Genomic DNA, 26,121 nt, shown 5'->3' with positions numbered 1-26,121 from the left:
CAAAATAAATAAATAAACATTAAAAAAAGTAGGATTTATAGAGAAGGGTTTTTAATTTTTTTCCACAACATTCAGAGAAAGTGACCATATGGGATGTATTAAAACGGAAGGGCCTGGATACCACTGATTAACACAGTAACTGATGTGTAAGTTGTCGTCAATTTTAATTACATACTCGACCATATATTCTGACTCTGAGAACTAAAAATCACAATGCATATGTTATGAGCAATTATATTTTGACCCAACAAAGGGTCGTAAATGACAAAGCAATCTGCTGAAATATGTAACTTCTTTTCTATAATCACTAGGTATGAGGAGCTAGCTAAACTCAGGATATAGGACCATTTATTTCTGCTCTGTAGTTTAATGTCTAGGTCACAATGAACTGAATCAAACCAGAGTAAACCCTTGATCAAAATAAAATATGTAACTGCCTGTTGGAATAGACTGCTCCCTTCCACATGCTTCCCTTGAATTTCAGGAATGTTCTTAGGCAAGACTGGGCCACCCCAGAGAAGGGTTATGAAAAAGTCGACACAGAGTCTATGGACTGTGAGGGTGAGAGTGGGGGAGTTCTAAGGGGTCCTGGCACCTGCAATGTCCGGTCTCCCTTTCAAGCTTTGTATCTTTCATTCCACCGTTTCTCTAATCCCCTACCAATGCAATCAATGTCTCAAGTGAAAACAACAGCAACAACAAAACCCTGGGGCATGTGTTAGTTGATTACTTATCCTTTGTCCAACATTTTGTAATATTCTGAAGGTACAGATCACATTCCCTACATCTTGGTGTCCTCGATAGGGGTCAGTGGCCAAGCAGATGCTCAGGAAATGTTTGCTGAATAGGAAAAATAAAGCAAACAATTAAAAGAAATTGCTGGAAGGTCACTCCTCGTTTTACGGTTCTGGAATGTGGCTGACAGTCAGAGACCACTGGCCACGTTCTCAGCAGCCCAAGCCCATGTTTCAAGGTAGCAACAGGACACTTTGGAGAATTCCTTGAGATCTTTGAGTGACTTGATCCAGCACCAAGGCACTTTGTTGTGGTCCTTTGTTTTCTTTTTTTTTCAACGTTTTTTTTTATTTATTTTTGGGACAGAGAGAGACAGAGCATGAATGGGGGAGGGGCAGAGAGAGAGGGAGACACAGAATCGGAAACAGGCTCCAGGCTCCGAGCCATCTGCCCAGAGCCTGACGCGGGGCTCGAACTCACGGACCGCGAGATCGTGACCTGGCTGAAGTCGGACGCTTAACCGACTGCGCCACCCAGGCGCCCCTGGTCCTTTGTTTTCTTCTCACTTATTGTAAACGTTGAAGAAATCACTGACTGTGTCACCCTAGCAAATGGAGCTGGTGTATACGCTGTATGGGGAGTCTAGAAAACCAACTCAGTTCACAGTGGCTGCTATGATCAGAATAGCTAATGTGGTTGACCAGAATGGATCGTGGAAGGTCACTTGTCTTTTGCCAGAAACAGAAATGCATTCTTGGGTATGAAGCAATGTGTGGCTGGAAGCCATCAGCTAGATTTCTCAACCATCTCCTCTATGGTGCAATGCTCTGTGTTGGAATCTCATAGCCTGAATTCTTTGCAGGTGCAGCCAAGACTCTGTACTCCAGATCATCCAGGAGTTCCGAGCTGTGTTTAGACACCCAGGTAGTTGTGTAAGCAAGAGTAGAATTCAAGCAGGTGGTGTAACATGGGGTCCAAATCCGCACAAAGTCAGAACTGACGTGACCCCATGTCGTGATCCTTCTTGAACACGTGATCCTTCTTGGCTATTTGGATACTTGGGATACTTTTATAGAACCCCTTTGTAGACCAGTTGAATGGAAAGAGCATGGAATTTAGAGACAGCCAGATCTGGCTGCAAATTCTGGTTTTTACATTTACTCTGCAATCTTGAGTAAGTTACTTAAACAATTTGAACAGCAGTTTTCTTGCCTACAAATTAGAAATTAGACCTATTTTGTGAATTGCTGCTTCAAATGAAATGGCATTACGCAAAGAGGCTTGTATTTTATTTCATGGCATATAGCAAACATGAAATAAAAGCCCTTATTCCCCTTCTCTTCCCCCTTCTCTTTCTATTTTCCTTATTCTATTTATTTTTATTTTATCTCTATGACTGGGCTAAGTGTGGAAGGCTACGCCCATTCTACATACAACCAGAGGTGATTCAGGATGCTAGGCTTCCTCCTGGGTGTGTGTGTGTGTGTGTATGTGTGTGTGTGTGTGTGTGTGTGTGTGTGAGAGAGAGAGAGAGAGAGAGAGAGAGAGAGCATGTGTAAGGGAAGAGAAAGGGTTTGGGTGGAGAGGGAAGATGACAGACTTTTTAAGGCGTGGATATTATCTCATACAGCAGAGTGCCTGAATTCCTTACCCCTCACCTTCGACCTCCTGCCCCCCACCAGCTAACACTCCTGGAGCACAGAGTTGATGATGTTCTTGGTGGGATTGCTCTCTCTCTCTGTAATCTCTTCCATCCCCACACCCTGGGAGGGTTAGGAGAAAGAGAGGAGCAGTATGTGGCAAATGAACATCTCTGCACCCTCATGGAGACCACTGTCAAGTTCACAGACCTCGGAGGGTTACTGGCTTCTTGTAATTCCTCACTTCACCCCCTCTGGGGAAAGGAGGGCCACTTGGGGGCTGTACCAGGCGGGCCTCTTGAGACCCACCTGGTCCAAGGCCTTTCTCTGGGCCACTTCATCATTCCAAACACTAATCAAGGAACGGTCAAGAGGAACACTGTGGGAATTAATGATATAGAACATCACAGATAAGAAAAAAGCAGGATCTTGGGCAAACGACTATAACTAGATCACCAAACTTCAGGTGTGAGCAAGACGTGGGTAAGCCCAAAGCTAGAGGAACATGGCGTGCATCCTTCCATTCATTTACGTATTTCGTTAAGATTACTTATCCAGCCCTTTATTATGTGCCAGGCATTGAGCTAAAAGCTGAGGCTACAGTGGTAAACAAATCAGATATAGTCCTCGTCCTCATGCTTGCAGAGTCTGCTGTGGGATCTTGCAGCCTACATAAGTGAACCTCCGTTTCATAATTATCATTTCATTACTAGGGCAGTGTAGCAAATTATCCCCAGGTCTAGGGCTTAAACTACTTTCTTATGCCCACGGCCCTGCAGCTTAGGAATTTAAACAAGGTACGGGAGCCCACGATGTCTGGGCCTTAGCTGAGAAGACGCAGTGTTGAGCATGACTTGATGGCCGGGGGCTGAAATTAGCCGGAGATGTCGTCACTAACTTGGCTGGCAGTTGTTGCTTAACTGTTAGCTGAGAACACATGTAAGTGTCCTCTCCAGTGTAACAGTCTTAGGGCGATGGGCTTCTCACACGGTAACTGGCTTCCCCCAGAGCAAGTGTCGAGACAGTAACACAAAAACGCTTCAGGGCCTTTTCTGATCCAGCTTTGGAAAACATAGACCATCATTTCTACCATATTCTATTGGCTTCTAAGGCCAGCCTGGATTCTGGGGAAGGAGAATTAGGCTCCTCCAACTTCTGCCCTCCACCTCTTGATGAAGGACAGCCCGGTAAAAGCATGTGGGATCAGAGATACAGGTGTGGCCATCTTTTGAAAATACAGTGGCTCCAAAACACTGTGAAATAAGTGTTATGGTAGGCGAGGATAGGTTAACATACAAGAAGTCTTAATCTTGACAAGCAGGATCAACCAATAGCATTTCAAAGCAAGTGCCCAGTAACCTGAACTTGAGGTTCAGTGGAAGTTAGCCAAACAAAGACAGTGTTAGTTGAGGCTGCTAAAACAAACTACTCAATGTTTGGGAGCCTTAACTCACAAACATTTGTTTCTCACAGCACTGAGGACTGGAAGTCTAAGATCAGGGTACCACCATGGTCAGGTTATGGTGAGAACCCACTTCTTGGTCTACCTTCTTATATTCTCACATGGCAGAAAAAGGTCTAGCTCTCCTCCTTATCTTATAAGGACACTAATTCCATCTTGGAGGTTCCACCCTCATAACCAAATCATCTCCCAAAGGCCTTATCTCCGAATACTGCCCTTTGGGGGGGTTAGAGTTTCAGTATATGAATTTTGGGGGCAGGGGGAAGGACACAAACATGCAGTCCATAACAAAGAGTATATGAGGAACAATATTTTAAGCCGATAGACCAACATGGGCAAAGGCCCAACATCTGGTGGAAACCTAGGCCATTATGGAACTGAAATGATTTCCATATGACCACCTTATTAGGTGTGAACGTGGTGCCTCATCAGGCAGTGTGGGATGGAGATAGCAGAGAGAGGGAGGCTAGCATGCACATATGTATGTGTTCCTGCAGGATTAAAAAAAATGAAGCTGGAGAGGTAAGCAAGGACCAGAAGGTCCTCGTGAAGGTCCTGGTGAAACATCCTAGGGAGTTTGAACAACAGTCGATGAGAGGCAGAAAGAAATGTTATCTGTATATAGAAAGGCCACTATAGGCAACATAAAAATGAGAACAGAATTCAAATGTAGGAAGCCTTTAATTGTCCAGTATCCAAGTTCTCGAAAAGATAAGGATGCTTACCTTGCCCATTTGGAAGAAAGTATATGGTGCTTTTTTGGGGGTCACATTTATTATTATTTTTAAAATTCAAATGGAAAGTGTTGTTCCCTATCCCAAACAAGCATACATCAGACCCATGGATCAGACACTCCCCCTTATCAACCTACAGCATTTTCAAGACACATGAAAGACTTTCCTGATTCCTATTAAAAGCAGCAGTGCACCTAAAAGATCACCGTAATGCCTAATGTTAAGCATCATTAATTGCCAGTATAATTTTTCATAAACATGGAGAAAATCTCTTCAAGAGGCAATGTAAATCCCCAGCCACCATTTTCTCCTCTAGAAAGGATCAAACTTTCTTCAGGAAGGGAAGATGCTGAGTAGGAAATGCATCATTGTAAGACACTTTATGATACTTTGGACTGTGTGGCAAATGGCTATTTACATGAAACCATTCATTTCCTGCAGTGTGGTTCCCAAGTGTTTGCCTTCTTGGAACAATGACGGGAAAATTCCTAACACAAGAAGGACCATGACGACAGCCCTACTTATGTGTTGCTCTTACTAGTCTTGGAAAGTGTCCCATTGTCCTTCATGCATTAGATGAATCTAAAATAAGCAAGAAGTCTAGACAGTGGAAACCATATATCAGATCTATGTTTTACTTAGTATTGTAAAGTGGAAGGCACTCAGGAACCTCTAGTCTGATGAAAGACAAATTAGGAAAATACACAAGGGTAAAAAATATATACGTTGGGTAACAAGCCTTTGGCTACTTTCGTAGTTAATTACCAGCTACTTCAAGTCTTTTAAAGAAGTGAGTGGGGTAAAAATAATACATAAATGAATACAATTGTGTTAATCAAGTTTGAAAGCAGCTAATTTCTAATGTGTCCTCAACCTTCAAGACTACTATCTGACCAATTTTGATTATATCCAGCAAGGATTTATTGGGCCCAGTCTATGTGATCCTTTGCCAATCTATGTGATGCCACACCAATCTATTTTGTTAATTACTACATCTCAACACAACGGATGTTTCACATCTTTTTATTTGGACAAACTTTGGGCACGCTTACTATTGAGTGTTCATTTTCTTTTTGCCATTCGAATGCCCTTATAACTCAAAATTAATTAGTGGCCTTCAATTTTGTTCTTTCCCACATTTGCTTTGGATATTCTGGGTCATTTGGATTTCCAAATGAATTTTCGAATCAGCTTTCGTTTTTTACCAAAAAAAAAAAAGTCGTCTCAGGTTTTTATTGGGATTGCACTGATTGTACATAGCAATTTGGAGAAAATTGATTATCTTCGTAATGTTGAATCCTCTGACTTACAAAATAGATATATCCATTCATTTCATCCCTCCTTAATTTCTCTCAGCATAGTTTCATAGTTTCCAGGATACTTCTTTTGTCAGATATATCCCTTTTTTTTTAAATGTTTATTTATTTATTTTTGAGAGAGAGAGAGAGAGAGAGAGAGAGAGCACAAGCAGGGGAGGGGCATAGAGAGAGAGGGAGACATAGAATCCAAAGCAGGCTCCAGGCTCTGAGCTGTCAGTGCAGAGCCCAATACTATAAGGGGCTCGAACCCATGAACTGCAAGATCATAACCTAGGCTGAAGTCAGATGCGTAACCAACCGAGGCCCCCAGGAGCCCCCAGATTTATCCTTAAATATCACATAGTATCATGCTATTGTAAATGTCATTGCTTTTCGATCTTTCAATTATTCATTGCTAGTTTACAGAAATATAATTCACTTTTGTATATTGATCTTGTATACCGAAACTTTGTTCAACTAACTGATTGATTCTAGTATCTTTCCTGTAGACTACACTGAGTTTTCTACGTAGACATTCATGTTGCCTTAAAAAAAAAACCAAAAAGCTTTTATTCCTTTTTAAAATGATGCCTTGTCTTTCTTCCTCTTGCCTTATTACACTGGTTAGAGCTTCCAATATGGTGTTGAATACAAGGGGTGAGAGCAAGCATTCTCATCTTTATCTTCATACCGAGAAGAGCATTCAGTCTTTTGCCATTGAGTTTTATGGTAGTTGTAGATCAGTAGATGTCTTCTGTTGAGTTGAGGAAGTTCCCTTCTATTCCTAGTTTCTAAGGAGGTTTTAATAGAAACAGATGTTGGGTTTGTCAGACCTTCCTACATCTGCAGGGATGATTATGTGGGTTTTCTTTTTTGGTTTGGTGAATTACATTGATAGTATTTAAAATGTTAAACCAACCTTGCATTCCTGATATAAATCTCACTTGCTCATAATATGCTTTTTATTTTTTGTTACATTTGATTTGTTGTATTTTTAAAAAGAATTCTTACACCTAAGTTAAGGAGAAGTATTGATCCAAAGTTTTCCTGTCTTTTAATATTTTTACCAAAGTAAGTTTAGCTTTATAGAATGAGTTTAGAAGTATTCTCTTTAATTTCTAGAAAAGTTTGTGTAAAAATGGTATTATTTGCAAATGTTTGGTAGAATTCATGAGCCCTACTTATATGTTGCTCTTACTAGTCTTGGAAAATGTCCCATTGTCTTTCATACATTAGATGAATCTAAAATAAGCAAGAAGTTTAGACAGTGAAAACCGTATATCAGATCTATGTTTCTCCCCCATAGGCCATCTGAGCCTAGAATATTCTTTATTAGCTACAAATTGAAGTTCTTTTTATAGATGTAGAGGTATTCAGGTCTATTCTTTTTTTATTGAGATATAAATGACATACAATATTGTATTAGCTTTGGGTGTAAGCATAATGATTATATATATAATATGTAATAATAATTGTATAGTATGTCATATATACAATATCATATATATTATACCTGAATTCTATATTGCTGAATGATTACCACAATAAATTCAGTTAACATCCACCACTAGACAGTTATAATTTTTTCTTGGGAGGAGAACTTTTAAGATTTACTCTCAGCCATTTTCGAACATACAATAGCGTTAACTACAGTCACCATGCCGCACATTACATCCCAAGAATTATTTATCTTATAACTCTAAGTTTGTATCTCTTGAACTCCTTCAGCCACCTCTCCATGTACTCTACCCCACGCCTCACAAATCAGAGGGTTTAAAAAAATTTTTTTGATGTTTTATTTATTTTTGAGAGAGAGAGAGACAGAGTACAAGCAGGGAAAGGGCAGAGAGAGAGGGAGACACAGAATCCCAAGCAGGCTCCAGGCTCTGGGTGGTCAGCACAGAGCCCGACGCGGGGCTCGAACCCACAGACGGTGAGATCATGACATGAGCTGAAGTTGGACGCCCAACCGACTGAGCCACCCAGGTGCCCCATGAATCATACTTTTTTTTTTTTTTAAACGACTTCTGGGAATGGGCACTATTCCTTGGCCTGTGTGAGCTCAGGAGCTATTTCCTCTGACCATTTCGGGTTGTTCATTCTCTAGCTTCAGATGGTTTCCTCACACACATGCGATTATTTCTCAGCTGACTACTGGGGGAGAACCTTCTCTGGACTTCTGCGTTTCCGTCTACGTACAGCTTTCCTCCCCTCAGTGTTCTGTCCTGCGACCTCTATCTGTCTTGGTCTCCTGAGATCCTCAGTCTCAAATCAGACTCCAGGAGGCTGTACTTGAGCTCTCTCTCTTGGTGACACAGCCCGAGATGAGACCTCGCCCACGGCAACAAGCTGGAGTGATCATAGGACTTACTTTACTTGTTCCTTTTCATTCAGGATCACTATCTTCTATTACCTGATGTCCAGAGTCTTGAAAACTATTGCTTCTTTTTTTTAATGTTTATTTATTTATTTTGAGAGAGAGAGGTTGGGGGAGGGGCAGAGAGAGAGGGAGACAGAGAATCCCAAGCAAGCTTCACACTGTCAGTGCAGAGCCCCATGTGGGGCTCAAACTCATGAACCGCGAGATCATAACCTGAGCTAAAACCAAGAGTTGGGCGCTTAGCTGACTGAGCCTCCCAGGAGCCCCGAAAACTGTTGTTCCTTATAGGTGTTGTCTGTGTTTCTTTCCTCCCCAGACGGGAGAACAAATCCAGTCCCCTGTTACTCCATCTTGACTGAAAGCTGAATTTCTTCTTTTTTAAAGCCATGGCAAAAACGGGTTTTTCTACTACTTTACCTGAACTTAATCCTAACCATCACAGATCAGGGTTAGCAATTAAATACAGAATTAGCAAACTAGAAAAATGTGAAGAAAGTATTCAGAATGTAGCACAGAGGAAACAAAAAATGGAAAATTAAAAAATTATAAGAGACAATGGAGGTAGAATGAAAAACTGTAAAACATTTCTTGCATGCCCCTGTTTCCTCCTGGGATTAGTTTCCTTCCTACTAATGTACATCCTTTTTTCATTCTCTCAGTGATGGAAAGTCCATGATTTGTAAACTGTCAGGCTCGATCTGTTTGAAATTGTCTTTATTTCGCCTTGTTCTTGAATAATGATTGAGCTAGATGGAACTTTCCCGGTTGACAACCACTTTCTCCCATTACTGGAAGGCATTATTCTGTTGCTTTCTGGTCTCTTGTAATGCTAATGAGAATTCTGCCTTTAGTCTAATAAAAGGTAATCTACCTTTTATTCTGATTGCTTTTATTTTTTTTTAATTTTTGATGTTTTTATTTATTTTTGAGAGATAGGAAGTGACAGAACATGAATGGGGGAGGAGCAGAGAGGGAGACACAGAATCTGAAGCAGGTTCCAGGCTCTGAGCTGTAAGCACAGAGCCCGACATGAGGCTCGAACTCGTGAACCACGAGATCAGGACCTGAGCCAAAGTCAGATGCTTAACCAACTGAGCCACTTAGACACCCCTATTCTGACTGCTTTAAAATTTTTCTTTTGTTTTTAGTATCATGCTGCTTGTTCCTGACCATTCGTCAGAATTTCCTTCCTTTCTAAGACTGAGCGATATTTCATTGTAGGTATGTGCCACATTGTGTTGAAATTCTTAATTTTTTTTTAAACAAGGATTCCTGCATTTTCATTTTGCCCTGGCCCTACAAATAATGTAGCTGGTCCTGCCTTTATTCTATCACATGAGAGTTTTATTGGAAAAGCTGTAAAAGAATACAACATCGGAGGCATTCATAGTGTATGCTTTACAAGATGATTTTACTGGTCCAAGAGAATATCACTCAGAGGGTTAAGCCCTTCACAGATAGGCCCAGTGTGCCCTGCCCTGTCCCCCAATTCTCAGGTCGATGTCCCCCTGAGGGGGGCTTTCTTTTGCAAACCACCAGAACGTGAACCTTCATCTCCCTTTGGAGAAATGCACCCCATACTCACTGGCATCAGGAATGTCCTAGAATCCCCTTGCACCCATTTGCACACCTGAACCAATGCGATCCTTAGGGCAATCGCTTGCAGCAAGACGTTTCCCCCAATTAAGCTAGAGTATCACTGGGAGACAGGGTTTTTGTTTAGGGACAGTTCAGGATAAATGTTGGCATTCCAGGTTCAGAGCTCTTTGAGATTTCCCTGGTAGTGTAATGCACAAACTTGCTTTATTCTTAGTCTTTCTGGGTCATCTCATAGGTAACTATGATCTCGGGAGAGACATGAAGTTTTCCAAACATCACGACCAAGATCCATGCTAGGGATGAGAAACATTTCTCGAATTACAACATAGTATAGTGTGTTCTCGCTGCTCCCTTGAGGGGATGGCGATATATATGATTATGCACTGAAGTGACAGGCCGCCCTTTGTCTCCTTCCTAATTCCAGAATTTGACCAGAGACCCAGAGCACATAAAAAAAAACGAGCCCTGGGGCGCCTGGGTGGCTCAGTCGGTTAAGCGTCCGGCTTCAGCCAGGTCACGATCTCGCGGTCCGTGAGTTCGAGCCCCGCGTCAGGCTCTGGGCTGATGGCTCAGAGCCTGGAGCCTGTTTCCGATTCTGTGTCTCCCTCTCTCTCTGCCCCTCCCCCGTTCATGCTCTGTCTCTCTCTGTCCCAAAAATAAATAAACGTAAAAAAAAAAAAAAAAAAAAAAAACGAGCCCTAGTACATGTAACTTTTTCTAACAGCCATTTGCTTTTTGGTGCCTCTCCTCGGGCCACACAAAGACTTAGTGGAAGCTTTGACATAAGGGTTTTTTGGTACCTTACACCGATGGCATTCGTAAGCAGAGCATTCCGTGCTAAAAAGCAAATTAGAATTAAAGTATTTTTCTAACTTAAGGCAATTCCCGGGGTAAGAGGGTAGGATAATTCAGGTTATGTGTGTGTGTTGGGGGGCGGGGGACGGAGGTACTGCTCATAACATGTGTTTAGAATGAATGAAAGCATGTGCAATTGAATTGGATGACAAAACAATCCTTAGAGAAAAGTCTGTGAGGTAGCTGGAATTCTAAGTATAAATGAAAGAGGTCAGACCTCACTCTAATAAAAAAGAAGCTTTGGCTCCAGGATTACAGCTAGTGTTTTTGATCTGGCTGTTAAGGATCCCGCAAATAGTTGAGAAGCAATTGAATTTATTAATAGGTTGTCTAGAACTGAGCTGACCAGCGTGATGGCGAGTGGTCACAGGTGGCGCTGAGCCCTTGAAATGTGCTACAAAGTGGACATTTCACACTTGAGTTTGAAGACTTGGTATGAAAAAAAGGAGAATGCTACGTATTTCATGAATATTAACAATGATAGCATTTTATACATATTGGGTTAAATAAGATAGTAGTTAGATACACTTTATATCTGCTTCTTTTCGCTTTTTCAATGGGGCTACTAGAACGTTTAGAATCGTTTAGAATAGTGTACGTGGCTTACATTACATCTCTGTTGGAGAGCACTGGTCTAGAACCCATCTAGTTTCTGATACAAACCCACTTAGTTTCAGACCTTTGGTTTTCTCGGATTTACTCTCATCCTGAAGATTTCATCCCATTCTGTACTGGCAGCTTGGGTCTCAGATGCATCATTTGTTGGTACGTGACCCCCGCCCACCTCTACGTCTCTACAAATCATCTTCTGCACACGCTTCGGGGACAGGGAGAATCTATTTCTTTGAGGAAAATACCCAAATTGATATTCTAAGGTGGCTTTTTTTGTTTAACTGAAATTCAGAATAGAATGAGGAATGAATTGTGAAATTTGGCAGAACTTTTCTTTTCAATATCAGTGAGTCTGTCAACCGTGCTATATAAAGCCAGATATGACTGGGGCGCCTGGGGGGCTCAGTCGGTTGAGTGTCTGACTTCAGCCCAGGTCATGATCTCATGGCTCATGAGTTTGAGCCCCATGTAGGGCTCTCTGTTGACAGCTCAGATTCTGTGTCTCCCTCTCTCTGCCCCTCCCCCACTTGCATTCTCTCTCTCTTTCGCTTGCTCCCTCAAAAATAATAAAACATTTTTTAGAAATTAAAAAAAAAAGATATGCATGATCGAAAGCCTCTGATGTCTTCCTCACTGTCCTTGCCAGAGAAGAAAAAACTCATGAAACCAGAGACAGCACTTGTGCAAAAGCAGGATTTCACTAGGTTTTATTCTCTAACAGGCAGCTAACTTTTAATGTGAGGAAGTGCACGGAAAATGCTCTGCTCAGGGTACCCAGGGAAGACTTATTTCAGAGACTTATTTCATCACATCAATGGCTGGAATTATAAGGCAGGCAGAGGAGAGAGAAACAAAGAGAAAGGGTCATAAGAACAGATTTTGTAGGGTTTCATTACTTAACGTATGTTAAGAATATACCGTGTGCGTTAATGTTTCATTTTTTGAGCAAAAGTTTTCCATTTCCTGATAAACGAGGAATGAATGTAATTTTACAATATTTTGAACATTTTAAAATTCATTCGGTGTTGTGTTGAACAAAAGATGGAGCAAAGGAAACGTAGCTAACTCATTGGTATTTTGTAGTTTATGTAATGACGCTGAAGTATTGAGCATATACTTTGAGCTTAGAATAAATATATATTGTTGTGTCCCCAAATTTTGGATTCATACTTTTCTATGATCCCATTATTTAAACATACAAACTTATTTAGGGGTGCCTGGGTGACTCGGTTGAGCGTTCAACTCTTGGTTTCAGTTTAGGTCATAATCCCAGGGTCATGGGATTGAGCCCCGCATTGGGTTCCATGTTGAGCATGGAGATTTTTCTCTCTCTCTCTGTCTCTCTCTTTCTCCCTCTGCCCCTCTCCCCCGCGTGCACTCACACACTCTCTCTCTTTCTCTCAAAAGTTTAAAAATTTATTTAGGATTTTTTTTTTTTAAGTTTGGAGACCTATTTCCTGACCCCACTCATGGCCTACGCCTGAAATAACTCCTGATAAAATACAATGTTACATTTACTTTAATGCCTCTAAAGTAAATGGTGACGCTGGTGTTTCCCAGCTAGGTGAATGAACAGCTTTATGTAGCCTAGATGAAATGCTGCTTACCTGACTCTACTAAATGTGTCTTTAATGTTGAACCAGCACGACAGCTGTGGTGGTGATTATTATGAAATTCAAGCTAAACTTTATATCTAAGAAACCTTTCATTGTCTGAGGACTTTCTTTCTGGCCACTGGAGCACTGATGTTCTGCCTTGTGCAAAGGCTGAGCCGTAAGTGCCCGAGAATTCAAACCCCAAGAAGTCGCTCACAACCCATGTCAGGTGAGGATAAATCTCACAGTTTTCTTGCCCCTTAGTTACTTTAATGTTGAGGCATATTCTGCCCTAGCATTCCATAGATTATCACTTGGGGATATTGTTAAAAATTCACGTTCTGATTCAGTGGATTTGGGGCTGGAGCTTGAGCTGATGGTAGTGATCCACTTAGGGTAGGAAGTTTGGGTTTTTTTTTTTTTTAATTTTTTTAATGTTTATTTATTTTTGAGAGACAGAGCACGAGCAGGGGAGGGGCAGAGAGAGGGAGACACAGAATCCGAAGGAGGTTCCAGGCTCTGAGCTGTCAGCACACAGCCTGATGTGGGGCTCGAACTCACAAGCCACAAGATCATGACCTGAGCTGAAGTCAGACCCTTAACCGACTGAGCCATAGGGTAGGAAGTTTTACACAATCCCCCGGCATTCCCCCACAGAATTAAGCTCCATTTGCCCTCAGTGGGAAGTTGCTTGATTATTCTTTCGTTTACTTCCCTTCTCTGTTTCTTATCCCTTCCCTTACCAGTGTTTGCTATTTGCACTGAATCCTTATTTTAAGGGCTGCCTCTGGGGGAACCCAAACTAATGATACACATACATACATGTCTTGATATCGTAACACCTACTTCTATCTTGATATCTAAATCTCTCTAGATTTATTCTATCTATCTATCTATCTATCATCTATCTTGAACACAGCAACACAGTGCAGCCTCTTACATCCAGCAATGGAAGCATTAGAAGAGAAAAGAGAAAGGCATCCAGGAAAAGCTGGAAGGAGAAAGCAGATCGTCACCAGCTAAAGTGACTCTTTTCTTCCTCCTTATGTCATTGTGAAAAAGATTTGATATTGTGGACCTCTGGTTAAAGAAGACACCATGCAGTTAGCTAAGGCTGCATAGACAGTGCCCCTCTAAAAGCCCACGGAGTGATAGCCGTTCTACTCAGAAACGTGGGTAAAGACTTTTTGTCCTATTCTATTATTCAGGACACAGTGTCGAGGGCGTTGGTCATGGCGGGGGGGAGGTCGTGGAAAGAAGGTAGGTAAAATGTTAATCTTGGAAAGGACATGAAAGCAGCGAAGCAGAGAGACTCCGGGTCAGGTGGCAGGAAGGCAGGGCCACACCTCCAGGCTCATGGGTCAGCTCTGGAAAGAAGAGGAAAATTAGCAGATGGGCTTGGCAGACGTTCACCCAGGATTCTTTAGTGACTTTGTGCAACTGATACAATGTGTGCCACTCATCTTGTAGAAATGTGACTGAAAGCAAAGCTCTGGACTTTCTGGGCTCAAATCCCAACTCCTCCACTTAGTTTTGCCACCTTAACATTTTATTCAAGCCCTTTAAGCATCAATTTCCTCATCTCTGTAGTGAGGACCATAATGCCTATTTCATAGCATTGCGATGAAAATTAAATGAGATGTTTAATAAACATTAATTAAACGTGTGTTTAAATAAATAAAACACACGTGTGTTTATTATCACATTCAGGGAAAGCCACTGGAGTGATATCACACTGGTGATGTGAACCAATCCCAGGTATGACAGCGGAGCATTCCCACCGCGGCTCTTAGCTGTGCATGACATCCCCCGCCCCCGGGAAGTCTTCCCTTGAGCAAAGCAAACACCTGTTCTCGGTGAAATGCAAAAGGGAAACTTGGTTTAAAGCTCTTGCTTCCTCTTCTCGTAAAACTTTGCGACCCCTGCTAAAATAGTTCCTGGCAAGGCCACTTCCAGTTTCTCAAGTTCAGAAGAGAACCAGTGATCCGAGATCTCTTAGGGCAATGGCTCGGTCTTGACCGGTGCTGCCCTATCTGCGATTCTGGAGGCTTAAAGACAGGCAGAATCACTTTGATTTTGCTGTTAAGATCCAGTCTTCCCACCCAGTGGCCTCATCATTTGCTGTGGCTTCTCCCCAGTGCCCTGACGGCTTAATATTCTGGAAGCAACCTTTCGGAAGGCCAAGGACAGGTCAGCTCTGAGGACTGTGCGAAAGAGAATCGGTCATTGTACTAAGCTGTTTGATTCTGGTACTTCTTTAATCTCGGTGTTTTGAAAGCTACTTCCCCTCCTTAACTAAGGCCTGCCCCAGCCTCTTGAAGGGCCAGAGAAGGCGGATGCTGATGGAAATCACAGACGTGGCCAAACCTCCCTGGCAGCAGTCCGGTCAGAGGTCATTTGGCCCTTTTCCAGTTAACAGGTGGCACTCAGTTTTCAGAGAGGCTTCTACTTTTCAAGATGGTTTGAATCAAGAGACATTCAGAGTCAAACACCAGTCACTTTGCATTTCATTTTCTGTAAAGCCAACTAGAGACTTCTTGACAGCTGCCCTTTTGAAATAAGCTTGTAGTGGTGGGGGTGATAGGTATCAGAAACAAAGTTTCTTTTCATGTGTCTGTTAGCCATCTGGATGCTGCTCTGGAAAACAGAGTGGAGGTTCCTCAAAGAATTAAAAATAGAACTACCCTACCACCCAGCAATAGCACTACTAGGAATTTATCCAAAGGATACAGGAGTGCTGATTCATAGGTTTATAGCGGCGCTTTCAACAGTAGCCAAATTATGGAAAGAGCCTAAATGTCCATCAGCTGACAAATGGATAAAGAAGATGTGGCTTATATATACAATGGAATACTACTTGGCAATGAGAAAGAATGAAATCTGGCCATTTGAAGCAACGTGGATGGAACTGGAAGGTATTAAGCTGAGTGAAATAAGTCATACAGAGAAAGACAGATACCATAGGCTTTCACTCATGTGTGGATCTTGAGAAACTTAACAGAAGACCATGGGGGAAGGGGAGGGGGAAAATGGTTACAAACAGAGAGGGAAAAATGGCATTGAGAGGGTGATGGGCATCGAGGAGGGCACTTGTTGGGATGAGCACTGGGTGTTGTATGTAAACGATGAACCACGGGAATCTACCCCGAAAACCCAAAGCGCACTTTACACTCTGTATGTTAGCCAATTTGACAATAAATTATATTTTAAAAAAAACAACGAAGTTTCTTTCTGAAGATTCTTTCTGAATTCTTTCTGAATTGCTGTTGTTTCAAATTACACTTCCGTATGCCACATGATAGATGCCCCCCCCCGTGCACACACACACACACACACACACACACTCTCTCTCTCTCTCTCTCTCTCACACACACACACACACACACACACACACACACGGGAGTATGTAGGCAGTCAGGAAGCGTAAAGAATTTATGCCAATGTCTGAATGAAGGAATTGTTGTTACTAAAATAGATTCCTTTTTACACTATTCCACTATTATGAAGAATAATCATTTGTTAATTAATATGCTGGCCCTGAAGGTCGCTCTCATTTGTAACACAAAATGTTTATCCTCCCTTCTCCTTCCTCCCAACTGGGAAAACTAAAAGATACGTCATTCACACGTACTTGTGAAATTCAAACACATTTTTAAAAAATCCATAGGCCGTAAGTCTAAGCTAAAGGATTCCTATTGAAGCCACTGACCATAGAAATCTAAATAGGTCCTAATTAATTAAGAGACTCTGCCATTCTTTTCTTGGGCTAATTACCCAAGTTCCAAAACACAAACCTCACATTCATACACCATGCAAAAACATGGGTGCAGATGCAGAGACCCTGGGGTGGTGCCTAGACTTCCAACGATGCCATCAGAAATAGAAACATCGCGTCTGACAATTATGTGATCTAACATCACTGCCCTATAAGGAAGATTTTCCTACTCCTGCCTTTTCTCCCACAGGTAAGGGGATTCAACAGGGTGGCCACCTAGGAACACACACTTGCGTTTTCTCCACAGGTACCCTTGAATACGAGAGTCATATTTGTAGCTCCCCTAGGAAAGAATCAAAGGTCAAGGGGTGGGTGGCCCAGGCTCTTGCTTGGAGTGTGGAGTGTAGACAACAGCTGCAGTGTGTCAGTGAGATTGGCTGCTGATGAGAAAACGCATTGACGATTTCAGTTAACCTCATAGATCAGTAACAGAACACTGTCCCACTAAATCAGGGGCCACCGCGGCAGCTATAGTTGGTTTCACTGAAATCAGTATTGGTTTTTTTTTTTTCATTGTGGTAAGATACACGTGACATGAAATTTATGATCTTAACCATCTTTAAGTTACAGTTCAGTAGTGTTAAGTACATTCATATGGTTATGCAACCCATCCCCAGAGATCCCTCTCTCTGGTAAAAACAAAGATCTGTACCCATTAAGCAATAACTCCTCATTTCCAATCTCCCCCAGCCCCTGGAAACTACCATTCCACTTTCTGTCTCTGTCCATTTGATTAATTTAGCTATCTCATATAACTGGAATCACACGGTATTTGTCCTTTTGTGACTGGCTCATTTCACTTAGCATAACATCCTTAAAGCTCATCCATGTTATTGCCTGTGTCAGAATTCCTTCCTTTTTTTTTTTTTTAATTTTTTTAATGTTTATTTCTGAGACAGAGAGAGACAGAGCATGAGTGGGGGAGGGGCAGAGAGAGAGAGGGAGACACAGAATCCGAAGCAGGCTCCAGGCTCCGAACTGTCAGCACAGAGCCCAACGCGGGGCTCGAACTCGTCAACTGTGAGATCATGACCTGAGCCGAAGCCAGACTCTCAACCGACTGAGCCACCCAGGCGCCCCAGAATTCCTTCCTTTTTAAGGCTGAATAATATCCCATCATATGGCTAGACCACATTTTCTTTATTCATCTTTTTTTTTTAAGTTTATTTATTTTGAGAGAGAGAGAGTGGAGGAGGGACAGGGAGAGAGGGAGAGAGAGAGAGAGAGAGAGAGAATCCCAAGCAGGCTCAGTGCTGTTAGACTCAGAGCCCATATCGGGCTCCATGCACAAACCATGACATCATGATCTGAGCTGAAATCAAGAGTTGGAGGCTTAACAGAGTGAGCCACCCAGGGTCTCCTCACTCATCTATCGATGAAGACTTGAAATGTTTCCATCTTTTGGCTATTGTGAACGATGCTGCTGTAAACACAGGTGCCTAAAGTCAGTATTTTAAATTACCACAGTAGAGGGCTCATCTTCCATTTCATGACTAACCTACTCTCTGATCGTCAAGTCATGTATTCTGTTGGGAGTGTAAAATTGTTCTGATTCAGGGAGCCCTTTTGACCCATGATACTCACTGACATAGCTGAGTGGGGTGAGGGAACCTATGGGCATAGAGCAGAAAGGAAGCTAACGGGTTTATGCGTCTGTCTCAATTTTAATCTCTGCCTCCGTAGCACTAAATTTTAATCGTCCAGACTACTCTAGCCAAAATATACCGAATGAGAAATATTATCCAAGAGTTCTGCCCTTACTGATATCAGTCGTGGCTAATACTGGCACAGCACTTAAAATATTTCAGAAACCATTCTTAGTGATTATGCTATCAGCAGAGCTGTTTTACTAATGGGGAAATGACTCCAAAGGTGGCTAAGCATCTTGCTGAGTGGCACACAGGTGGTCAGCGTTGTTATGTGAACCCAGGTAGTTTTTGCCCCAGAGTTCAGGCACTTCACCGCTATACTACCCTGTAACTCATATATGGACATTTATGGAGAGATGTATGTGTGTGTGTGTGTGGGGGGGGGGGTTGTATCTAATTGTTACTTTTTGGCAAAAAGCAACGAGAGAAGACAGAACTTCAACCGATATTGCTAGAAAAGGGTGCAAGAATGTATGATAGGAGGTACTCTGGTTTTGTAATTGAACAAGGCTCGTTACCCCAGCTCTCCCGCCAGTTGTCTGGTAACATCGACCACTGGTTTTATCCTCGTGGCTTCAGTTTTCTCATCTGGAAATGGGATGGGGAAATGGAAATAATAATCATATCTACTTGACTTAGTTGCGAACACTTAATATACTTGGCTATAATATACTTGGCTCGTGGAAGGTACTCAATATAAGCTAGTTCTCTTAAGTCTTATGAAGTAGGAGAAGAAGGTGATCTCAAAATATGTGTTTTCATAAGGACATGCTCTTCATAAACACATTCGTCATAAACACACTCTATTTTCCTGTGTACAAGGGCACTTAGGAATTACATTGCCTCCTCTCTCTTTTGCATTCTACTAGAGTCGAATCAGAAATACAAGAGACATGCTAAGTTGTAACTCTAATGGTAGGTCCTGAAAAAAATCAACCCCATCACTTTAACTGGGGAAAAAACTCCAAATACCACTGTGTTGGACATTTGTCATAAATCAGCCTTCCATGCCAGCACAGGATGTACCGCCTCCCAATCTTGACTCAAGGCCATTGTTGTGCAATCGTATCTTGACAGCTGCATAATCATTTTTGCCTCTTCCCTTGATTTAATGTTTTAAATGGTGTAACAATTTGAATAGAAAGTACCATAAATCTGTTATTTTACTGACAAAAAATACTCATGTGGAACTTTATGTATTATTTGTCTAGTAAGTTGGATTAATTCAAGAACAAACCTTCTGAGCTCAGTTGATTCGAGAACGATCACCCACTGGAGAGTTGCGCTGCGCAAGAAAGACTTCTTCACATTGCCCCAGTACTCTGCTTTGAAGATATGAACGGTAAGGCACCGAGGGGACCAGTGGGACATGCGTGCAAATCCAAGTCTACCAACTCTCAAAAGAAAACTTTCCCGACAGCAGAGGAGTGTCTTTGTAGAGATTAAAAGATAGCGTACATCCCTAGGTGGATATACTTGCATCTTTACACGTGTATGTAAAACAAATATAAGTTTCACATTGCTTCCCACCTACCCACTGTCTTTTCCTTGTAACGCTTTCCTTTGAGCAAAAAGTTAAACTTCAAGGGCGCCTGAAGTTAAGCTTCTGACTCTTGATTTCGGCTCAGGTCATGATCTCACGGTTTGTGCGTTCCAGCCTCGCATCCGTCTTGACTCAGTGCCATTGTTGTGCGATCATATCTTAACAGCCACACAATCAATGCTTGGGGTTCTCTCTCTCCCTCTCTCTCTGCCCCTCCTCCACTCAAGCTCTCTGTCTCTCTCAAAAGAAATAAATAAACTTAAGACAAGTTTAACTTCTCAGTGTGTTTTCATTCTATGATTATTAAGGATTGACTGCTGTCAGGTCAATTTATTTATTTGCCAAATCAATGGCAAGTTTAAACAAGCTTAAGAAGTTTGGGAACTGTCTGTAAGGTAGGTTCCATTTTCCCACCGGCCCACTGAATATCTCGTCATTGACATTATCGGAGGTTCCAGCCTAGTGATAGAGACAAACATTTGATTGGATTCAAAAAGCAGGAATGGAAGTGTGTGTGTGTGTGTGTGTGTGTGTGTGTGTGTGTAACAGTGTTATTTTAGAGCAGTTTAAGGTTCACTGCAAAACTGAGACGAGGAGACAGAGGTGTGTGGGGACAGGCACAGCCTCCCCCGTTATCACTGTCCCCCACCACGGTGGTACATTATTACAGTTGGTGAACCCGTATTGATACATCATTACCCAAAGTCCATAGTTAACTCTTGGTGGTGCACATTCTACAGGTTTGAACAGATGACACGTGAATGTATAACGTGTGGTGACGATGGCAGTGTGGGTTGTTTCTCCTTGGTGCCCTCTTTTTGTTTATTGCCTGAGGTGACAAAACGCAGGTCTAGCATCCAGTTAAGCTGCATGGAGGGCTAGCGATTTCTGAGATGCAAGAGTTAGCTAGGAAAACTACCGTCTTGTAGAGTTGGGTCAATTCTTCCTACTTCTAAGATGTGGCTGCCAGCTCTGCTGTGTGAGTGTGTGTGAGTGTGTGTGTGTGTGTGTGTGTGTGTGTGTTGTGGTAGCTTATGCTTTCTGATGTCTTTTCTTGAACAAGTAGTTTCCTTCTTGGGGGTTGATGGAATGTCTTCTGCCAACACTTAGGGCGGATTACATTTCCCCCTTAGTCCGACTCTGCTTACAACTGCCCTTGAACTATTCGGTTACCACACTGAGTGGCATCAGAGCAAATGCTCCTTGCTGAGATGAAACCAGGCATGAAATAGGGTGGTGACTGGTTAAGAAGCTGAAATGAGTTTTGGTTCAAGGTGAGAATTCACAGGCCTTGGTCCAGTGAGCCATGTTTCCCATGCTTACATATCTGTGAAACAGCTGTTATAAATTGAAACTCTGAGAAGTTTTCTCAGCAAAATTGAAGATTAAAAAAAAAGTCCAACTCTCCCTCCCCCCTCTTCTGTTGACATAGCATCTACCACATTCCTCACAGCTACCTTTCCTCCTTGACTTGAGTACTCTGTGACACTCCCATATCCCTAAGAGCCAACTTCGTGGTCCTTGAAATTCGGCCGCCATTTTGAACACGGACTTTCAGAAATAATTTCTAAAAGAGGAAATGTTGTATACCTTTGCAGCTTGATCATTGAACTTGAAGTTCATGAGCCTTACTCCTATCAATTTTTTTAATGTTTATTTTTGAGACAGAGAGAGACGAAGCATGACTGGGGGAGGGGCAGAGAGAGAGGGAGACACAGAATATGAAGCAGGCTCCAGGCTCTGAGCGGTCAGCACAGAGCCCGACGTGGGGCTTGAACTCACGGACTGTGAGATCGTGACCTGAGCCGAAGTTGGATGCTTAACCGACTGAACCACCCAGGCGCCCTGATACAGTTTATAAATCATTTCACTTCTTCATTTGCATCATCCTTTTGCCTTTTCCTTCTGCCATTTTCTTCTAGTTTCTACTTGATTGCCTTCCTGCTCTTTATGTCGTTTCTATTTTTTTTCCTCAGCATCTCGTGTTTATATTTCTCCCTGGGGTATTTTTTTCAATTTTTTTCTTTTCACCTTTTTTTCTTTTTTTTTTTACTTTTTAATTTTATTTTGATCTTTTCCCTTAATTTTAGTGACTATCTGTTATGCAACTAGTTCAGACTGAGGAGTGAGCTAGGTACCTGAGGAATATAATGAAAGCCTCTGCCCTTCAAGAAAATTGGCTCCTTCATAAACTCTGCCACGTCTCCCTTAAATAACTATAGTAGAAAACCAAGTTATTTTTCCCGGCTTTGTCTTACTGTTCCTCCTCATTAACTGAAAAAGAGCCAATTGAATATATTTTTTATTATAAGGAACAGAAAATATAACTTAAATGTTTTCTTTTTCTTTTTTTTTACCTTTATATGGTACCCAATTGGTTTTCTGCCTTTTACATCAATGAGCCTTGGCTGCAAAGAAACAGTTTCTCCATCTCTGCATAACTCCCTTTGTTTCGGCACAAGAAAGATGTTAAGAATAAAGGCCAGGTGTTGCAGAGACCCTCTCGATTTATACATCTTCTCATTAAGCCATGCCATACGGTGGGCTTATATTCAGACACCCGATGGTCTTTCTAATCGTGAAGTGTATAAACCAGGGGTCCTCAAACTTGAGCCTACTCAGAATCACCTGGAGGGGTTGCTGAAGCATGCATTCCTGGCTCACCCCCCTCCGAGTGTCTGATTCAGCAAATCTGGGGTGGAACCTGAGAATTTGCTTTTCTATCAAGTTCAAGTGGTGCTGCCCCTGCTGCCTTGGGGACCACACCTTGAGGATCACTGCACTGAGTTGAATTTCAGAAGGTTACGAGACAGGTGAGTCAGTAGGGGGTTGGTGGCGGGTCTACTCACCTATTCTCAGTGTTCGGGTTCTGAGCGGTGAACCTTATTATTTTCTTGGTCAGGTTTATTCCTAGATATTTTATTCTTTTTGGTAATTTGGCAATTGTACGTGGGATTGTTTTCTTAATTTCTCTCTCTGTGACTTTGTTATTAGTGTGTAAAGATGCAATCGATTTCTGCAGGTTAATTTTTTATCCTGTAACTTCACTGAGTTTATTTATCAGTTTCCTCTAGTTTTTGGATGGAGTCTTCAGGGTTTTCTCTATGTGGCATCACGGCATCTGCCCATACTGAAAGCTTTTGTCCTTCCTTACCGATTTGGATGCCTCTGCTTTCTTTTTCTTGTCTGATATCTATGGAGAGGATTCTAGTATTGTGTTGACTAGCAGCGGTGAGAAGAGCCTTGTCTTGTTCCTGATCTTAGAGGAAAAACTCTCAGATTTTCACCGTGGAGCATGATGTTAGCTGTGGATTTTTCATTATGTGGTCTTCATTACGTGGAGGTATGTTCCCTCTAAGCCTCCTTTGTGGAGAGTTTTTGTCATGAATGGATGTTAAAGTAAACCTTTAAATCAATGTATTATGTAATACATTGTTCTTATTTCAATGTTCTTCCGCTATGAGTGAAGAATATGATTATTCTCAACCGTCAGAACTTCCATCCCTGGTATGGATCCCAAGGGCAGGAGGACCCCCACTTAGATGCTGCTTAGCATTTGCACGCTTCTCTCCAACTGGGTCACGTGCCGCTACACAGATTTGAGGTCAACTCTGACAACATTGTTTTTCTAAGCAAAGGAGCAAAAACACGAGCGTGACTCAGATTATAAAATGTTGATTTTGAAGACCTCCGGCTCTTACTGTTTTTGTAATTTAAAGAAATCTAATCCTCTCAAACTGCCCTGCTGTGCTGTCCCCTGACGTCATGTTTGTCTGGGCTTTGGATTCAACGTTAAGATCATGGTTTAAAACAAAAAGAGAACGGCCCTTTTAAAAGTCAGAGTTTCTTTTAGACCCAGGCTGAGGACCGGCCAGCCACTGGGGGTGTGGATGTACATCCCTGTGCATGCGTGGATGGCGTGCACATGTCTGCCAAGGCACGTGTGCAAGCAGGACTGGAGACCTCTGGTGTGACCCAACTCACAAAGCATCCCAATACATTACTGTTCAAGATTCCTGAAGGATAGGGCACATGGGTGGCTCGGTTGGTTAAGCCTCCGACTTGGGCTCAGGCCATAATCTCTCGTTCCTGGGTTGGAGCCCCGCATTGAGCTCTGTTCTGACAGCTCAGAGCCTGGAGCCTGCTTTGGATTCTGTGTCTCCCTTCCTCTCTGCCTCTCTCTCTCTCTCTCTCTCCCCCCAATAAACATTTTAAAAAGATTTAAAAAATATATTCCTGAGGATCAGCTTGGCAGATGGGCTAGAGACACAGGAAAGAATTTTAGAATTTAAGAATTCCTGCCAATTATGTTCAAATGTTATTTAATAAACTCAAACTCCAAGACAACAGTTTCATTCACTTGTTGATTTCCAATGCACCCCAGTAATAGCAGGCTTATTGCAGTGGTTTCTAAATAAGAACCTCTTTGGTTTTCTGAGACAAACTGGAAGCTATTACAATACTTTGCATTTGAACCATTAAAAAAAATCAGTATGAGTACTGGGTCTATTTCACTTACGAATACTATACTATTTTATTTATTCAGCAGACTTACCATCAGATCCCAATTTAGTAGTGCAGAGAACACTTCATTTCAATGTATTTAGTCTGTCTCTGTGTAAGTTGGTAGTTTATAGAACTGAAAAGATCCTGACACATACACCTGCCTGGGAGAGAACAGATTTTTAACGTTACAACTAAAGGATAACTATTTGACAGAAGAAAGAAAAAGAAAGAAAGAGAAAGAAAGAAAGAAAGAAAGAAAGAAAGAAAGAAAGAGGGAAGAGGGAAAGAAAGAAAAGAAAGGAAGAAAGAGAGGAAGGAAGGATGGAAGGAAGGAAGAAAGAGAAGAAGAAAGGAAGGAAAGAAGGAAGGAAGGGAAGGAGGGAGGAAGGAAGGAAGGAAGGAAGGACAGAAAGAAAAGGAAAGAAGAGAAAAGAAGCAAAAAGAGAAATTGAATATGTTATATTTCTTTTTTTTTTTAATTTTTTTTTCAACGTTTTTTATTTATTTTTGGGACAGAGAGAGACAGAGCATGAACGGGGGAGGGGCAGAGAGAGAGGGAGACACAGAATCGGAAACAGGCTCCAGACTCCGAGCCATCAGCCCAGAGCCTGACGCGGGGCTCGAACTCACGGACCGCGAGATCGTGACCTGGCTGAAGTCGGACGCTTAACCGACTGCGCCACCCAGGCGCCCCTGAATATGTTATATTTCTTATTAAAAGGAACAAAAGGAAAATCTAAGTGGGCTTTTTAAAAAACTTTATGTGATACTCAGCTGATTTTCCACCTTTTCCATCAATGGCTCTTAGCTGAGAAAAAAAAAAAAAATCTTCGTCCCTGCTTTAGTCCCTTTTCCGTAGCATGAGGAGAATCTCAGGAGTCAGGTGCAGGTGCTCCAGAGACCTTGTTGGTTCATCTGTCCTGCCAGTCAACAATGCCATCTGGTGAGGAAGGAAGTCCCAACTCTATTCCAAAGTATCTTTGTGAAATTTCTCAAGACGCAAACACCGCAGGTCACACCGTGCACCGTCTCCGTTGGTTGTTTGAAAACCTCGACATTTTGGGGACACAGACCAGAACGGAATTCCTTGTCCCAGAACTAGGTTAACCCAGAATAAGGTGAGTCTTGCTTTCCCTGTGGACTGTTTGTGACCTGTTTCGATAAATGGCATGTAATCTACCTGGCCGCACACAGTTTATTTGTGATCATTAAGTGAAGCAATAAAGGAAGGGGGGCTAAGGATACGTACTCAGAGATAAAAGCCAATTTCTTTCACTGAGATGCCCCACTAGTCCACGTGTTCAAGAACAACCCACTTCCCATTTCTGTACAATTGTGGTTTCATTAAACCCCAGTTCTGCCTTCCCAGTCATTAGAAGCTAAAGATATAGGGAACATTTTTCATTTTATTCCTCTCCTATATATGATTTTTCATATACAAGTCTTTGCAACTTTACTTGCTTTCCTTTGCTAATATTGAGAGTAAACGCTGTGAGAGTGGGGCGGAGACAAAAGAGCAAACAGAAAAGGGGACAGAGACAGGGTGGAGGGTGACAGACTTCTTTGACAAATTGCCGTCAGAGAAAGAGCCCAGCAGAATGATTTCAGACGTAGAGGAAGATGAGAACAGGGCACCCTAAGTGAACGGATCAGAGGCCAGGGACTGACGGACTACCTCCAGAAAAGCCAGAGTGAGGCATGGCTCCCAAAGTCAGAGCCAAAGAAAGACTAGTCAGCG

The 26,121-nt window shown here is 42.1% G+C and overlaps 2 long non-coding RNA genes across 2 annotated transcripts in view; one reads left to right on the top strand and one right to left on the bottom strand.

Moving 5' to 3' along the window:
- Positions 1-24,565, top strand: LOC123385298. The gene is made up of 3 exons (XR_006597564.1): positions 1-561; positions 19,546-19,676; positions 22,606-24,565. It is a non-coding gene; the product is annotated as an uncharacterized LOC123385298 (long non-coding RNA).
- LOC109499569 overlaps positions 13,435-26,121 on the bottom strand; it is a 28,045-nt gene continuing 15,358 nt past the window's right edge. Inside the window, exons 2-5 of the long non-coding RNA XR_006597565.1 lie at positions 24,433-24,544; positions 19,572-19,656; positions 18,853-18,922; positions 13,435-14,277 (exon numbers count right to left, since the gene is read on the bottom strand). This is a non-coding gene — a long non-coding RNA (uncharacterized LOC109499569). The remainder of the gene's footprint in view (positions 14,278-18,852; positions 18,923-19,571; positions 19,657-24,432; positions 24,545-26,121) is intronic.

The sequence above is a fragment of the Felis catus genome, chromosome B2 (genome assembly GCF_018350175.1).
Source record: "Felis catus isolate Fca126 chromosome B2, F.catus_Fca126_mat1.0, whole genome shotgun sequence".
NCBI lineage: Eukaryota > Metazoa > Chordata > Mammalia > Carnivora > Felidae > Felis > Felis catus.
Note: the sequence above shows the minus strand (reverse complement) of the source record. Positions and strands in the feature narration are given on the sequence as shown.